Raw genomic sequence first — 19265 nt, 5'->3', positions numbered from 1 at the left:
TACAGATAAATAGATGCAGTATAACAGAACAGATCATCACACAAAAGCCACACACATGAACACCATGATATAAGGTGGAAACCCAATGTGGGTGAAAACCACCTGCTGCAAGTCGTCTCTATCTTTCTTTAATAAGAAATTTCAGTTTACAATCTTTTGTATTGGTGCAGCCTTATACCAGTACGCAGGCTACAACCTGCAGAAGGCTACAACCTTCTCTCATTTTCCAAACTCTCCTGGAAGGGAGCTCCAACCCCCTTTGCTCTTGTACTAGCTAAGATACTAGTACGTAGGTGCTGCCCTACAATCTTCTTTCCTTCAGGTACCACTTTTCATCAATTTTCAGACTGGATACTCCTGAAGCACAACATTACAATCTGAAGACCACGATTCATTCACAAGTCATTGAAGCTCAAAACAACCAATACTAGCATCATCAATCTTTGAATCACTGAACCACTGAAACCCTGTCAACACCCAGTCACCAGAACACAGAGCAGACTACAGAACCTCTGCAATAACAGTCAGACCCAACTGCAACCCCAAAAATTAAGCTTCAAAAGATATACGCTACTTCAATGAAACCAACCCGCGTATACACGCGCTTTTACCAAAGACAACCTGCGTACAGATCTAAAAATAATTTCTCATAACTTGCAGCTGTACCAGACATCAGTCATACTTCAGAACATAACATTGCGTCAGTATGCAGATCTAAAAATATGCGTAATCAACCATATACCGATAGTTAATTTCAAACCATTTGATCCCGATCTATCCTTAGATCTAGTCTTCCGTCAACCGGTGTGATCTCTCCTTAGCTTAGATTAAGAAACCCAGAACCTGCATACAAGATCTCTTTCTTTATTAGATATTCAAGACTTTTTCGGTGCACTTGCCTAATGATCTTCTTCTCCTTATATAGCCTTAGGCCCTTCTCAATACCACGGTCCAAAACCATAGTAATACAATACCATCAACTTCAAAACTCGGGATCAACACGACTGTCGAGATACCTTGGTCCAAAAACATAGGCTCAAGTACTGAGGACTAACTACCACGGACCAAAGGGAAGCTTCTCGACATGTACGCTCTTTTATGTTCATGAAACTGCGTGTATACACGACCTTGTATATAGCTATCCTGCGTATCCGCGACATAGTATATAGCGTACCAGCGTGTATACGCATCTTGGGCTTAATGAACCTGCGTATATGAAATTTCTCTTCATTCTTGTAGTCTGGACTGAGATCTGTCATCAAAGAGAGTTGCCATCAAGGACAACACCTGTAACGTAGCGCCACACCTGTGCCAAAATGCCAACAGTTTTGAGGGACCAAAATGCAATATTTTTAAAACCTGTTTCTATCCTAAGTAGCCCTTTATGTCTAATTTCCAACACAATTTGAATCACTCAATTTGGATTTGAAATGAAAAAGTTAGAACCGAAACATTGACAGGGTGTCTAGCGGGCAGCTCAGGAACAGAGTTGGGACAGTCAATTTTTGGAGGCCTAAATGAATGAATTTTTAAAATATGTTTCTATGGTAGATTCCCCTATGAATATAATTTACAAGGCAATTTGAATCACTCATTTTCGATATCATATGGGGAAGTTTTGATCAAAATACTGACTGTCTATCGTAAATCAGCGCTCTTAAAACTTTGTCTTTCCGACTGTTCCTTAGAGTATTTGACCTATCAATTCTTCTTGTGTTCAAAATATGTTTTTATTGGAGATAGATAAATGAAGATACTTTCATTTCCAATTTGAATCATTCGAATCCGACATCAAATGAAAAATTTATGCTTGAAATATCAACTGTTGGTTTAAGCTGGGTAATCAAAAATGACTTTGTTATGCAGGTTGTTCTAACTAAAATTGACATATTATGTCATTGAATATTTAAAACCTATTTCTACTGGAGATAAACCTTTGAATTAGCTCTCATTTGGCTTTGTAATCACTCAAGTTCGACGAAAAACAAAGAAGTTGTGATTAAAACACTGCTGGTTAGTATGGTCGACCACTGCTCTCTTGCAGGTGACAAATAAATTTTACTTTGTTATTTTCTCAATGGATTTGTTATACAGAGTAACTACTTGTTGTTTTTTGCATAATTCTGTGATTAGGGGAGCCCGATCACCTCTCCTTCTCTATGATTTAATGTTTTATTGTAGGTAGATACTCGTTTTTTTGCAGGTCCTAGGAGAAAAACAAGGTCAATTTATGAACGAGTGATTCTTGGAAGAAATTTTATGAAACAAAGTAATTTCATCCAACTCATTACCCAACGGATTCATAATAGAACAAATGAGGAATTGATTTCAATTTGAATATTCATGTCTTGTCAACTGCTGCCAAAACATTTTTCAAATAGATCATTTTTTTTAATAATGTCATAGCTGTTGTAACTTAATTTATTTATTTACATACTGTTTTTTGTTGTTTCTTTTCTAATTTCTCTTATATTTTGTGTTTAAAGTGTTGCTTCATTCAAAGTGTAACTCATCCTTAGCATTAAAGCCGTGAACAACTAATTTTTTTTTGCATGTTTTCATTTTATGATTGTCCATTTTGTTGTTCCTTTTTCACATTTTGCTGTTCCTTTTCGAAATGGAACAACACTTCTGCACTTTCACGTTTTGCTGTTCCTTTTTGAATGGAACAACACTTCTGCACTTTCACGTTTTGCTGTTCCTTTTTGAATGGAACATCACTTCTGCACTTTCATGTTTTGCTGTTCCTTTTCGAAATGAAGCATCACTTCTGCACTTTCACGTTTTGCTGTTCCTTTTCGAATGGAACATCACTTCTGCACTTTCATGTTTGCTGCTCCTTTTCGAATGAAACAACACTTCGGCACTTTCACATTTTGCTGTTCCTTTTCGAATGGAACAACACTTCTGCACTTTCACGTTTTGCTGTTCCTTTTTTAATGGAACAACACTTCTGCACTTTCACGTTTCGTTGTTCCTTTTCGAATGGAACAACACTTCTACACTTTCGCGTTTTGATGTTCCTTTTCGAAATGAAACAACACTTCTGCACTTTCACGTTTCGTTGTTCCTTTTCGAATGGAACAACACTTCTGCACTTTCACGTTTTTCTGTTCCTTTTCGAATGGAACAACACTTCTGCACTTTCAATTTTTGCTATTCCTTTCCGAAAGGAAGAACACTTCTGCACTTTCACGTTTTGAAAAGGAACAACACTTTCACATTTTTTCTATTCCTTTTCAAAGGAACATCATTTTCGCTTTTCTTTTGTTGTTTATCTTAGGGAACAACACTTTTTCACATGCATTTTTTTGTTGTTCCCTACAGGGAACAACACTTTTTCGTGTGTATTTTTTCTTTTTGGTGTGCATTTCCTTTGTTGTTCCCTATAAGGCACAACACTTTTCGAGTGTTTTTGTTGTTCCTTCAAAAAAAGCAACACTTTGGGAATATTTTCGAGAGCAATCCTTTCTTCCTTTTGTGGGATTATTCCTAGTTCATCTCAACCACATTTTACTGATTCTCTTTCATGGCATGAAGTACACTACTTTTATGAAGACAAGAATTATGGATTCTTTTGAAGTGAGTTAATATCATTCATGTTATGATCTTTAACAGGACAGCTCCTTGATGATAGCTTATTTTCAAAAGGGACACAATTATTTATATACTACTTTACTGCACTGTTTTCTGTTGAACATGATATTGATTGATCATCTTAATAACACGCTGGTTCCAACATTCTTAGTTATAATCTTCTCTATCTATAATAAATGCGATTATGGTTATATTTTTTTTTTATTGACATCTTCAACTTCTTCCACCATCCCTGCTCTTAAGGAGTACTGAGCCTCCCTCTTTTTATCATAAAAATATGTAATAACAACAAAATTTTGTTCGCAGATGGAGGATAGGGGATCTCATTACGAGCCAGCCTACCATGTTCATAAGGCTATAACAAAGTGACATTCCCATTATAGCCACCACACCAGGGTTATGATCCATTGGATAGCCAAATTATCCTTGGAACAGGAGGTCTCATCACAAGCCGGCCTGATCACTTTTGCTACATCCCAGTGAATGGCAGTGTGGTTCTCTGGTTACCACGCCAGCACACTGATCTCTTCTGTAGAACATCACTGGAATTCTCCATTTATAAATTGAGGATCCTGGCTCATATGGCTTAAAAAGCAACCCTACCAAGGCTATGGATGCCTGCTGGCAGCAGAGGATCTGCTTATGATATTGAAGTTATATTTTCTCGTCAATTATCACTATAATACTCTTTTCTTATTCTTTCTTTTTATCAGAGAAGTTATTTCCTTAATTTTTCCCTATTTTGAACCTTTATGCATGAGAAATTATTTTCTGATCAATCGCATCATTTTCAGCTAGAATACCATCAGTAAAGCATCTTTTTGGCATATTGTTGTTCCTTTTGTTTTTCGCATAACTTATCATCAATCCAAAGCATCCTATCTTTTATTCATAACTATCTTTATACACTCTACTCTCATTATAACCATAACTCTCGCCGTTCTATCATTGATATGTGTACTCTCCTTCATTTACTGTTGTATTGTTCATTCCCTTGCCTTGCCATCAACACAACACCTCTCATATGCTTTATGGTCATGGAATCCCTTTTCCAATTGGAGGGGGGAATGTATGCATTATGGGATTGCATGCGATATGATTACTTCACTCTGCCATAACTTGTTGATTTGACAAAATATTAGTATTGCATGTATACAAAAGTTTTTTTGATTGAAATTTTTGCATGCATCTTATCTGTTGCTATTCAAAACTAACACTATGGATTCAAGAACATTGTATGCAAAATAGTGATTTTTTTACAGGAGAACAACAAGTATGGGGGGAAACTCTATTCACAGCATGACCACACTATTGCAACTAACAAACAAAGGCTCGAGCAACTCGCAACGTGAACAATTTTTCAGACATGATGTGCTACCTGGATTCCACCTTTTGCATCACTTTCAGCGCTAACTCTGTCTACATCAGCTTCAACAAATGCCAAAACATATATGTCATTCCACATTTTTCTTTTTGGAGGTAAAACTTGAGGTAAAATAGTATAATTTTCTGATTTATTATGAATTTAGGAGAATTTAATGAAAATCCATTTTGAGCATTATTTATCATCCTTCATTCCACATCTTTACCACTTCCCCTTTTTCAGCGACATATCATCTTTCAGTTTGGGGGAGTGTTGCTTTTATTCATTTCTTTCTTATAACCATGTCCTTAATATTCTTTATCATCCATTGATATTGTTATTCATTCTCAACACCTCCCTTATTCCATGTTGTTTTACACCAAGCATAGAATTCAACAGCTAGTAGCAACCACCTCTATTTTTTTTCTAGCATTGCATGAGGGCATACTAATTCTTCAGCGAGGGGGAGGAGTTGCTACGCATGATGGATGTTTTCTACTTTCTTTCTCATTTAGGGCATACAATTTCAGTGCAGAAATTGATTTCCATAATATTTTTAAAAATTATGAACTAAATTCTTGTGATCTCTGGAAAACACAGACATATTATTAAACTACACATACCCAGATAATTTCAAGATAAATTGGTTCATAAAATTTCATAAATCATGCACTATCACCTACAACTATTTTGTTTATATCTCATGATCCGTGCATCAAAACGATTTGATTTTTGGATCATAGAGGCATTCATATATTACAAATCTACCTGCAACATTTCAACAAAAGCTGATTTGTAGTTTTTGGGAAAATGATTAATGAATGTTGCTATCACTTATATCATATTTTGCTGCAACTTCATTGTTATGCCTTCATCAAAATAGCTAAGTTTGAATATTCATTAATTAAGGAAGAATTCATTTGTTCTATCCATTTCATGCGTCGAGATGAACAAATTTTTTATTGCTTGGTTAACACATGGGTTTTGTCTTTGGGTTGCATGAGGTTTTTGTTGCATGAGGACATGCAACATATTGAGTGTGGGGGTACAGGAATTGCTACGCATGATGGATGTTTTCTACTTTCTTTCTCATTTAAGGCATACAATTTTAGTGCAGAAATTGATTTCCATAATATTTTTAAAAACTATGAACTCAATTCTTGTGATATCTGGAAAACACATACATATTATTCAACTACACATACCCAGATAATTTCAAGATAAATTGGTTCATAAAATTTCGGAAATCATGCACTATCACCTACAGCCATTTTGTTTATATCTCATGATCCGTGCATCAAAACGATCTGATTTTTGGATCATAGAGGCATTCATATATTACAAATCTACTTGCAACATTTCAACAAAAGCTAGTTTGTAGTTTTTGGGAAAATGATTAATGAAGGTTGCTGTCACTTATATCATATTTTGTTGCAACTTCATTGTTATGCCTTCACTAAAATCGCTAAGTTTGAATATTCATTAATTAAGGAAGAATTCATTTGTTCTATGCATTTCATGCGCCGAGATGAACAAATTTTTTATTGCTTGGTTAACACATGAGTTTTGTCTTTGGGTTGCATGAGGTTTTTGTTGCATGAGGACATGCAACATATTGAGTGTGGGGGTATGTTGGGCCGTTAATATGCTATTATTATTATCACTTTTGAACGCTTATTCCACCCATTTCTACCATTCTTCATCACATCATTTGTCATAATTTATCATATAATTCTATTTTACAATGATTTATGCTCTTATGTAAAAATATTATTTATTCTCCTTTATTTCTAATAAATTGATGATTATGCATCATTTTATCAATGATAGTTTTAATAAATTGGTTGTAACATTATTTACCATTTTTAGCCACCAATACAACTTCCAGATTGAAGATTTGATCATTAAATATTCCAACTCAGAAATTCACTGGAATAAGAAGTGACAGTTTTGCGGTTTCGATTCTGGGAAAATGAAGAAGAATCTGGAAAATATGGAACATGGGTTTTGTCCAGAACGGACCAAATTAACTTTACTTAAATTTAGTTTGCCCAAATTCGGCTTGTATTGAGAGAAACATAGGGTTATTTGAGCACGATTTTCTTAGATTTACTATGTGGCCGTTTTCCAAATCTTAGCTGCAAAGTCAAATTCGCCTTGCTCTTGTTGAAAGATGAATGGAAATATATTTTCTTGTTGATCAATTGGTTGGAAACAATCTAGTTTTGTAATATAAATCATGTTGTAATTATCTTTGTTGTAACTTCTCTCTGATCTCTCTCTATTTAAATGAAAACAGAGATCAGAGATGGGGATGGAAAAATGAGGGAGAATTGAGGATTCAGAATTGGAAATTCAAGAATGATGATGGGATATGATAGAATAGGAGGAAAAAGGGATTGTTGCATGTTGTAATTCTCAAAGCTTCAGCTGTTGTAATGATTTCATAGTTTGATGATTAATATGTGAGTTGGGAGTTGTTGTTCATTCACTTGATCTGAAGTAGCCTAGCAACATCCGCTGGCGACTAAGGGTCCAGCCTCTGGTGGATTGTGCTGCTGCTGTATATTATATCTGTAGTTCATGCATGGTTTTCATTATCAGTTTTGTTCGGTAATCTGATATGTTTTGTTATTTTACATCACGGTTCTGTTATATTCGATTTATGTTCAACTGAGTAATATCGTTCTCGATGCCAGCAATGTCGTATTGATTCATCTTGACTTGGTAACACATTGCTATTCTTTTAATCATTGATATAACATTGCTAATCCTTACAGAATGTTATTGTTATTCAATTAAAGCGTAACCGTGTTGTGACCTTCATAATTTGGTATTACTATATTCGTCTATGGTTTACACTTAATCGCGATTGTTGTTCAACTAACATTTCTGCTCCATTACGAATTACAATCGTTCTTGTTTACAACTGAGATTGATATTTGTTGTACCAAGGTCAGATTACTATTTCTCTCAATACTAAGGCGTTCCATGTGTGTTATTCATCTTGGTTTTTTGGCTCTGAGTGCTGTTGCTAATTAGTCTCTGTTCTATTTCCGTGTGTTGTCCGATTTATTCTTAGAGTAAATATTGCTATTTGATTTCTGTAGGATACACTTGATGTACTTATTTTTGTAGATTAAGGTGGTGTTGTTTATAAGAATTAGTTGTCATTACATTTCCTAGTTGCTATTTCATTTCCTGTTATTCGCATTATCTTTGCTTTGGTGTGAACAACGATCTAAAACTGTAGTGGGCATTGACATTTGTTGTCTAGTTCCCAGATTGATGATCTGTTCCTTGATTTCAGCTACATCAGTTTACAAAGGGATGAGTTACTGTTACTGTACCCTTGACTGATCATTTTCTGTAGTTTTTTGAATGCATGATTTAAGTCTTAAAGTGCATTGTTGTAAGTAGATCTCATTTTGAGCATCCATTTACTCTTGTATTTTACTCTTGAGTAAATAGCTGCCTCAGAATGAGTACACTCTTGAAATAAAAAGTCATCCCTGGGTTGACAATTAATGTGAAGGTAATTAGGAGTTAAAAAGACACCTTTTTATCGCTCGACACCTGGCCATTACCTTAACTCAGCTGCCCATGAAGAGTATGATGATGGATATTGTGGTAGCAGATGTCCCTCCTAAGTTTGGCATGCTGTTGTCCAGAGGATGGATTAAGAGACTAGGTGGGACATTACAGAATGATCTATCTTATGCCACTGTCCCAGTTTTTGGAGGAGAAAGCAGGAGATTGTACAGGGAAGCACAGTTGGCATACATCATCAGTGATGAGAAGAATCCTACTAATCATCCCATATATGTTGTGGACACTGATTTCAGAGCATGTATCCTCCAAATAGAAGAATCCCAGAAGGCCTCAATGCAACTCAAGAAACCAACAAATCAGGCCGAGGAAGAGCAAGGAAGTCAGGTTTTGGAAATGTTCTTTAATGGAGCATGTTCCAGGGAGACTGCAGGAGCATGGGTGGTGCTGGTATCTCTAGAGCAAGAAAGCACACATTTGTCTTTCAAGCTAGCTTTTCAAGTCACCAACAATATAGCAGAGTATGAGGCTTTGATATTGGGCCTTAACGCAGCAAAAGACAGAGGAATCAAGAACATAAAGGTGTTTGGAGATGCTGATCTTATCATTCAGCAAGTAAATAGAACATTTCAAGCAAAGCATCCAAGGCTGAAAGCATACAAAGATGAGGTATGGAGACTCAAAGATTCCTTTGATAATTTCTGTATTTCATATATCTCTAGAGCCAAAAATCAGCTTGCTGATTCCCTTGCTGTGTCTGCTTGCATGTTTATCCCTCCCATGCCCCCAGACTAGTTTATGAAGTCCAAATGAAATATAGGCCATCCTTTCCTGATAATGTCCAGCATTGGAAAGTTTTTGAAGATGATGATGAAGTGAATAGGTTTCTGCAAGTCATTGATGAATTCTCCGAAATGCAAATTGACCAAGAGAATGAAGCTTTGGAAGAAAGCCCCCAATCCCAGCTTAGAAATAAAATTGGTAAAGGTAGCATTATCCAACTTCCCAGCAATCATATACCTAAGGGTCTAATTCCTCTAGAAAGACTTTGATCAGAATGATGTGACTTATAAGGCTGCACAAAAAGAAGACCAAACTGCAGTCTGCAAGTATGATATAGGGAGTCCAGGTCAGTGAAGATGTATAAATTTGTCCACTCATCTATCTGTTGACCAAAGTGCTGAATACTACAAATTAATGAAGCAATTTGCTGATGTGTTTGCCTAGGAATATAGTGACCTGAAAACCAATGATAAAAAGATTATTCAGCGTAAAATCCCTTGAGAGAAAGACACCATCCCTTTCAAGTAGAAGCTGAGACCAATAAATCCTTTGCTCCTTCCTCTGATTGAAAAGGAAATCAAAAAACTACTGGCTGTCAAAATCATAGTCCCCCTCAGATATTCAAAATGGGTAGCCAATTTGGTTGTGGTGAGGAAGAAAAGTGGAGAAATCAGACTCTGTGTTGATTTCAGAAACTTAAGCAAGTGCTCTAAAAAAGACAATTACCCTCTGCCCAAGATGGAGCATTTCCTGTAGAGGGTTTCAGGAGCCAAAGTGTTGTCTTTCCTGGATGGATTTTCAGGGTATAATCAGGTTGCAGTACATCCAGATGACCAAGAGAAGACTGCATTCACCACTCCTTGGGGCACTTTTATGTATTCCAAGATGCCTTTTGGATTGATGAATGCTGGAGCAACCTTTCAGAGAGCTATGGATATAGCATTTGTAGGAGAGAAGGATAAATTTGTCCTCATCTACCTAGATGATATAACAGTATACTCTAGCAGCCATCAAGATCATTTGCAACATTTGAGGAAAGTGTTCCTGAAGTGCAGGAGGTTTGGGATTTCAGTCAATCCTAAAAAATCACAATTTTCTTTAGAAGAAGGCAAGCTGTTAGGACATGTTGTTTCTGCTGCAAGTGTCCGAATTGACCCAGAAAGAGTAAAAGCAATACAGACCCTGTCTGTCCCAAGATCAAAGAAGGACATCTAGTCCTTTCTGGGCAAGATTAATTTTGTGAGGAGGTTTATACCAAATTTTGCAGAACTGGTGAAACATGTTACCTCCATGTTGAAGAAAGGGTCAGAGGTCAGATGGACTGATGGAGCAAGAAAATCATTTGAGTCTATTAAAAAAGCCATTATGGAAGCTCCCACTCTAAGCAGTCCAGATTACAGCAAGGAGTTCCATATATTTTCATTTTCCTCTGAAGACACTCTTGTAGTAGTTTTATTGCAAGAAGATGAGGAAGGTTCAGAGCATCCAGTGGCAGTTTTCAACAAAACATTAAGGGATGCTAAGCTAAGGTATGATATTATTGAGAAATAAGCATATGCTCTTATCAAATCTTTGAAAGCTTTCAGAGTTTACATTCTGCATTCCAAGATAATTGCATATGTACCCTCTGCTGCAATAAAAGATGTCTTAACACAACTTGATGCTGATGGAAGAAGGGCTCAATGGATTGCAAACTTAATTGAATTTAATATAGAACTAAAGCCCACCAAACTTGTCAAAGGTCAGGGTCTTACCAGGTTGTTAGCTGAAGAAAATTGCAGAACATTGGACATACATTTCATGGGCACAATTGCAGAAAATGGTTAGGCAGAAGAAGAAGAAATAGCTAAACCAGAAAAGAATTAGACATTGGCTGAAAATCTAGCTTCTTGTGATTGGTATTCTGCAATAGTTAAATTCTTGCTGAAGCTAGAAATTCCTCCAAGCCTTACTCAAATTCAAGTCAGAACTATTAAACTTAGGGCAGCAAAATATTGTATCCATGAAAATTTGCTCTACTGGAGGGATCCATCTAGAGTGCTTTTGAGGTGTCTGGACAAAGAACAGTCAACAAAAGTTATGCAGCAGTTTCATTCCAGCATGTGTGGAGGGCACCATTATTGGAAAACCACTGCCCATAAGATCCTCAGAGCTGGGTACTATTGGCCCACCTTATTTTCTGATGTATTTTCATTTGTTAAATCTTGTGACAGGTGCCAAAGATTTGAAGGAAAGTAGTAGTTGAAGTCCCTACCCTTAAAACCAATACATGAAAAAGGACCTTTTCAGCAGTGGGGCTTGGATTTCATTGGAGAAATAAATCCACATTCCAATGGCCAACACATATGGATATTAGAAGCCACTAATTATTTCACTAAGTGGATTGAAGCAATCCTGACCAGAAAGACTGATCATAATGTGGTCATGAAGTTTTTGACAGAAAATATCTTCACCAGATTTGGTTGTCCACATAAATTAGTCACAGACAATGCAGCAGCCTTCAGGGCAAAGGAATTGGTGGATATGTGTGATTCAATGGGCATTAAGCTGGTTCATTCCACCTCATATTATCCCCAAGGCAATGGTCTAGCAAAATCTTCAAATAAAAGCCTGATAAGGATAATTAAAAAGCTGCTGGAAGACAACAAAAAGAATTGGGATTCTAAGCTCAAATATGCACTGTGGGCTGATAGAGTAACCACCAAGAGATCCACAAGGAATTCTCCATTCAAGTTGGTATATGGCACTGATGCTGTGTTCCCAATTCAGTTAACTCTCCCTGTGGCAAAGTTCCTGCAACAAGAAAAGAACGAAGAAGAGGACATGGAAAAAAGGATCACTGATTTAGCAAAGATACATCAAATCAGAGAACAGCTGGTTGAAAACGCTGCAACACATTAGAAAAAGGTCAAGGAAGATTTTGACAAAGGGACAAGAACAGATAATTTTCAAGTTGGAGACTTGGTTCTGAAGTGGGATGCACTAAAAGAAAAGAAAGGAAATCATGGGAAGTTTGATGCTTTCTGGACAGGGCCTTTTATCATTTCTCAGATTCAAGGGAACAACACCTTCACACTTAAAAGTATGGGAGGAGAGGCAGTTTTTGATGGCCCAGTTAATGGGCGTTTTCTGAAAATTTATGTGATTTAAGATCTTTTGGCCTTAAAATTGTAAATATTTGATTTCTCAGTCTTAGTGTAGGTTCAGTCAGACTCCATGCCCAATGGAACACTAGGAATTTTGTTAATTTGTTTCCCATCAGAAAGGCATTGATTTGCAGGTTCTTGAGACCTCACAGAGAGGATCTCATCCCCAGAAGGAGCCAGTGTTAGCTCTGCTACAGGTTGCTGATGTTCGAGGGGCCTAAGTAAGCTCATTTCCTGGTTTTCTGCTCAGAAAAGGTCTACACTGGTCACCTTCCTTATTCCCCTTCACCCACGCTTATATTTTCAAACTCACTACCTCCATTTTACCTCTGAAAATTTGTGTAATTCCGTGGTTCCTCTGACCCCCGAGCGCTAAGTTTTAGCCATCATATGACTAAGTTCACATGACCACGCACTTTCTCCAGCTTTTCCTGTCACATCAGTCAAAAACGTGCATATTCAAACCCCGCTGTCCAATTGTTTACCATGAGATCCAACGGCATACGCTTCCCCCGCTGCCATAACATAACCACACGTTAGCTGGCGGGGAAAGTGGTTTCCTCCCTATCCTATCTGCCACGCATCGACCGATTACTCGCATCGGTCGCCCGCATACGAATATTGCCCATCCCCCGTAAGCGGTGTGATCAATACCGCCTAGTCGCGCAAACCATTTTCCCCGGCTGTTAATCCCCGCACATCTTTTCCGCCCGATAGCCATTGGATCTGTCCGCCCACGATCCGACGGCTCACGTTCATCCATTCCTGTTTCCACCTGATACCTCCTGTAAATCGATCTCCACCATCCATCTGTGAGATCTGACGGCTCATAATCACTCTGCCCTGCTTCATCCCAATGCCTCATGCCGAGAGATCCCTGTCGTTCATTCGTTTAATCCAATGGCCGATTTTCTTCCTCCGCCTGTCCCGACTATCCACGTCCATAACCATTATGTGCTCCTGAAGGACGAAGGTGGCCAGCTACCTGTACCCGGCACAGTTACTCCTCAACAACTGCATTCAACAAAGTATGGCTGAGAATAAAAGGATCTGCCTCGAGTAGTTACAAGCATTTATCAGTCATGGAATGTCTCCTATACTACACTCCACCTATTCGAGAAGGACAACAGAGTAGCTGAAAAGATCAATTTTGTTCATTAAAGCACGCAGACTGTAGTAGATACTCTTTCAGAGAGTTAAGGTGGTTGGTGGTCCATTATGACCTCTCCACGCATAGCAAAACAACATATCTTTGTAAACAAACTCTATATATACCCAGAAAATAGATGTAGTCAGGGTTGATGGTTGTTGTTTTGATGTAAGGTTCAAATTCTGGAGACTGTAACTACTGTGATACTTGCAGCGTTTGGTCTTCATTTTCAGCTAATACAAGCTTCTTTTGTTGTTAATTGCTCACTTTCCATTTCTTCTCTATTCTAGGCTATGCCTATTATGCATTTGTTCATATGATCTTGATTTTTAGCATTAGAGGGGCTGTCATCCCACCTCTGTGTTGAACTCTGGTGTGTATCATTGAATGTGTTATGCAGGTTTCTATTTACTTAGTGCTAGAGAGCTATCATCCTATCTGTGCATTAGGAAATAGATTTGCAGACCTCTTTACTGGTTGCAGCCAGCCATCACATGGTCTTGTGCATCTGCTGGTGTGGTCAGTATTGTCCATGTTCACTTAATCCTCAAACTATGAGTAATTGGTGGTCTAAAGCCTTGTAGTCTGGGGGTGTTCACCCATGTCTGGAGTTAAGCATAGTAGAGGTGGTTATCTAGCTTGGACAAGCATCATTCCTTCCATTCATCCATTTCCAACATTTTGCTGAGATACAATCTAGAAGAGTTTCTTGGGGTGATAACAGGCAGTATTTGTCATTGTCAACAGGTTGTTTATTTGAGTTAAGGAAAAAAAATATTTTTTAATTAAGAAACTAAATAATGTATATAAAAAAAATATATATACTTAAGATAAAAAAAATATTATTGTTCTTAGGTTTATAAAATAAAATTTTTAATTTTAATATAGTATATAAATATAATTTCAGATTTTTCTATTTTGGGATTTTCTATATGCCATATATATATATGGAAAAAATTAATAGTACCTATTAGTGTCCTATATTATAGTAGTCACAAACATGTTTAGTCTTTCAAATCTATTTTGGCAAATGTGTAAACGTTTTGCTATGATCTCTTAGAGATCGAGCTATTGGTATTTTTAAAGAATCTAAGGTTTTATTATTGATGTAATTATGTTAGAGTGTGTGAAATATGATGTGAAAATATTTATGGATTCCCTAAATATTTAGTCAAGTAAGTCTAGGGTAGATGTATCATACAAGATCATAAGTGAGGTCATAATGAGTCTTGTCTTCTCATCATTGGCACAAAGTAGTGGGGTTAGTTCATTAAGTTAGATTTTTAACATCATCAGCTAACTATTTTCCTCGGTTAGAGACCCCAAAATCCAGTCAAACATATGGACGTGGAGATTTGCTATGCTTTGGCGTCGCACTTCTCCTGTGAGGGGTAGCTTTCAAGGACAGAGGTTTGTAGCTTGAGACATGTATTTAAACAGGCTGCTAACATTGTAGAGGATGTCCTCTACCTTCTCAACACTTTCATAAATCCAAGGAATGGCTAGAAATATGATAACCATGGAGTCGTTTCACTTTTACAGAACCAATGCATTCACTGAGCTTTTAGATAGTCAAAGGAAGTTGCTGCGTTTTTTTACTATTTTTGTCATCATTTTCAAAATTTGGTTTTGACCAAATGGAGATGAAATTTGAAAAAGTAAAGAGGTTTTTTTTCAAAAACAAGAGAAACTAAAATAACCTTGTTCATTTTTGTAAAAAGTATCATATATTGGAATATTACAATGAAGCATTACAACCTATGTTTCCGATTTCATTATTTCATATTTTAGAAATGATCTTTGGTCACAGATTACGAGGATATGGAGAAGAATTTTCTAATAATGAGAGAGGTTTCACATAATAACTAGCTCATATACAAAATACTCCTTCCGTTTTGTAACATATATAATTATTAGAGAGGTATGGTCTAATATTTAACTCCTATTTTCCAGAAATTCAGTCCTTATTTCCTAGCAGACAAATGTAACTGACTCTATATTTGGGGAAATGGTTGAGATTGACCCCATAAGTATATGGATGAGATAATTGTATATATTTAATGAATTTTAATGTGAAAAAGGTTGGTTTGTCAGGTTTTAGAAGGAAGAACATTGTGTGCATTGTATTTTCTTGATTTTTCAGTAAATAATTCTTTTAAATGTGTCTTATTTTTTATTTAAACAAATATATTGACTCATAATTTGCTTCAAAATGTGCTTTGTTTCAATTTGCTAAACATTATTATTTTCTGCTAGAATGGAATTTAGAATTCATCTTGTTATTTGATTCTTTGTATGTAATTTTCAATTTATATTCTAATCACCCACCTACAATGAATTTGAATGAAAAACTCCAAAAATACTACCTATCTTTCCCCTGTATAAGATCCCTCTTTCTCTTCATCTTCCCACTGAAAAGCATCAATTTTTATGACCGTATTATGCAATGGATCTATCTTCTTCCTGTCAGCAAGCCTTTAGAACTCATACCCACTGAGCACCATAAATAGCTTAAGAGTGATTGAAATTTTGACAGAGAGAGCCCTCTATGATGCTGAAAGGGCTAGATTCAAAATTTCCAAATGGTTTGTGGTTACCTCCAAGTTTTTCTTTTCAACCTAGGAAAATTACAGAGAGATAACAATACCAACTAACAAAATAAACCTTCTAAGAGATTTGATAAAGTGGTTCTCTCCTCAGAATATACAACATAATTACCAAATGGAAAGCTTTGATTGTCCTTGATGCATGAAAAATCCTATGTTATTCACTGCCCAAGCTCATTTTCAGACACCCTCATGGTATAATAAAATCCACAAAATCGTTTTACACATATACGAGATATAGGATTTTCATCTTTGACCTAGAAAACATGACACCTCATTTGTGAACATGGAATTCTACTTATCTTGTATGACGACAATCAATGCTCGAAATGCAAGAACTGGGCATAAAATATCAGTAAAACATTAGGATGATTATAGGATTTAAATAATAGCTTACATTACCTGAAGTCATCATGTGTTATGAGAAAAATTTGATGAAGGAAGAAGTTATCTCGAAATCCATTATTACAATCGAGTAAAGCAATCCAATACGACTTCGGGATCCATTATTGTAAAGTGCACATTATTTACATTGAAAAAGGTTCTAAAAAGTTACTTCCTATGCCCTTACGTCAAATCATCAAATTACTTACCGAGATACAAAGGAAGGAATTACCGATCTTTAATATTTCCAACTAGTGACTGGAAGGCCATCAAAGGATAATATATCACCTCCTTACGATATGTGTTACCCATCCCTAATAATAACCAGAGTGCTTGAAGAGGATGCTCATCACCCATTGTTACAACTATTCACCTCTTTCCATGACTGGGAGGAATCTCAATCTCCGAAACACAAGTTCTCCCAGGGAAAATGGTTGGTAAAACTGATCCCTCTGGTCCATTTTTATAAGGAAGTAGTCGGTAGGCCCTTGATTCATGAGATGTGGAAAATGGTTGGTAAAACTGATCCCTCTGGTCCATTTTTATAAGGAAGTAGTCGGTAGGCCCTTGATTCATGAGATGTAACGAAGTCATTGCCAATGGGGTCACTGCTCCTTGGTTGTGAATTAAACTTATTAACCATAGTTTCCATGGACTCCCTTAGAAAATGAAGGATTAGAACCAGAAGTTGTCATGATGAGAAGATGTGGACAAGTTTGCTGAAGCAATCGAAAATAAATACAACATGAACACTAATATTTCCCTTAAGACTACTTAGAAATTTCATAAATAAATTGATTATATATCATATGTTGATCATGACCATAGTTTTATAAAATATGAGTAGATGATGAAATTGGAGTTGAAGATGAAATTAAAATTTTCTTCTTAATAATAACAAAATTTTGGTAGTAAATATTGAATTTGATTATGAGAGTGACTTATTATTTCTTGAGAAATGGCTTCCAAAGCATAAGTATGATAAATATGAAATAAAATATAAATGTTATAATTGTAGCAAAAGAATGAACATAAACAACAAATACAACCATTGGAATTGTTAAAGCTAGCGTGGAATTGGGAAAAGGAGATAAAGAAAATGAATATTTTGTTTTTTATCTTATGGAAATTGATAGAAAACCTAAATAAATAATAGCTAAAGTTAAAGAAGAGAAAAAAGATGAGGAACTTTTGAAAAACAATATGAGAGTAAAAATTAGTAGTAAGAAGAAGAAAATAAAAAAAAGTATAAAATTTAGAGAAAAATTGTAACACTCCAGGTTGCTGTAAATAGTTTTTGTTACCATCATTTAATTTACTATGAACTCAATGAATTAGGGGCTTAGTGAAAGGCCTAACAAAATTTCATGTCAATATTATTAATAATTTTTGGTTTGGTTGAAAGTCAGTAACTCACGGGAAAGACCCTAAAAAGAATTTCCAATTTCCAAATGGTTAGATATAATTATATTCTCTCATTTTCCTGGATATTAAAACATCTCAGTGGAAAAAGGGAGGCTTCTTTTTGGTGGAAAACAGTGGAAAATGCACCTTGAGAGAGAAGAAGGAAAACCTGAACAGGACACTGGAAGGGTGAGGCAGGACGCTAGCTGACAAACATTTCTTAAGCTAGACTTGAGCTAGTATAAAGTTGTAATTCATACAAAAGTTTGTGGGTTCTAGGCTATACATGGTCTTGTTGCATCAGAACTTTACCATGATAGCTCATTCTCAAACAGACAGTCAGGAAGTTGAGAAGCTCGAGGGGGGGTGGGGGGCGAATTGGATGTAATAGTCATTCTCATTGGTAGGGAGGAGTGGTATTCATAGTCGAGTTTTTGGAATTGATTCCAATATAACAAATAAGTGTTTTAACCTTTCATTTTCTTTAAAAAAACTACATTGATTAGATAGGTGTTTTAACCTTTCTTTTTCTTTAAAAAAATTACATTGATTGTAAAAGTATGAAATGTATAACGAGAACCTCTTCATGGATGAAGTAGGAAATTTACGAAAATATTTTATCTATCTAGGGATGTGTATACAGACTAAATGTATGAACCATGTGGTATCTTTCTTCATATATAGGAATATGCATGTAGCTTAAATTTACTATTAAAAGCAAATCCTTTTCCTACTATGTGTGTATGAGATAATGCGAATAGACAAAATTCAAATAACAAGTTATATTAAAGATTTCCTAATACTTTTTCCTTTCCACTACTAGACATGCTTAAAGGTAATCACTTATGATTATTTATTGAGAATTAGTGGTAGGAATCATCAGGGTATTGGGTGGTGAAAATTCTGCTTAAGAAAACCCAAACTGTGAAATTAGGAACGAAATGGCTGAGAAATGTTTAAACTTGAGATCAACAACCAAGATTTTCGAAGGAGTCGTCCATAACTCGGGTCTGTTTAGCAATGAGTACCACGAGGGTAGGGAAAATACCTGAAATAGGTTAGGTCCCATCATTCTACCAAGCACAATGATAGGGTGAGGAATTAAAACATAAAAAGAAACCTCAAGACCATATTTCTTATGAGAAACTAATTTTCTTTTACAATATTTTTGTTTCTTATAGTGAAAGATATTAATGAAAAGACAATGAATAATACATATAAACAAGCTTGGAAATATGCTTCAGAAAAAAAAAATCATGGAGATTATGTAAACCCTTCTACAA

This window comes from Pinus tabuliformis, chromosome 6 (genome assembly GCF_031772625.1).
Source record: "Pinus tabuliformis cultivar Carrire ecotype Pingquan chromosome 6, CPIR1, whole genome shotgun sequence".
Lineage (NCBI taxonomy): Eukaryota > Viridiplantae > Streptophyta > Pinopsida > Pinales > Pinaceae > Pinus > Pinus tabuliformis.
Note: the sequence above shows the minus strand (reverse complement) of the source record.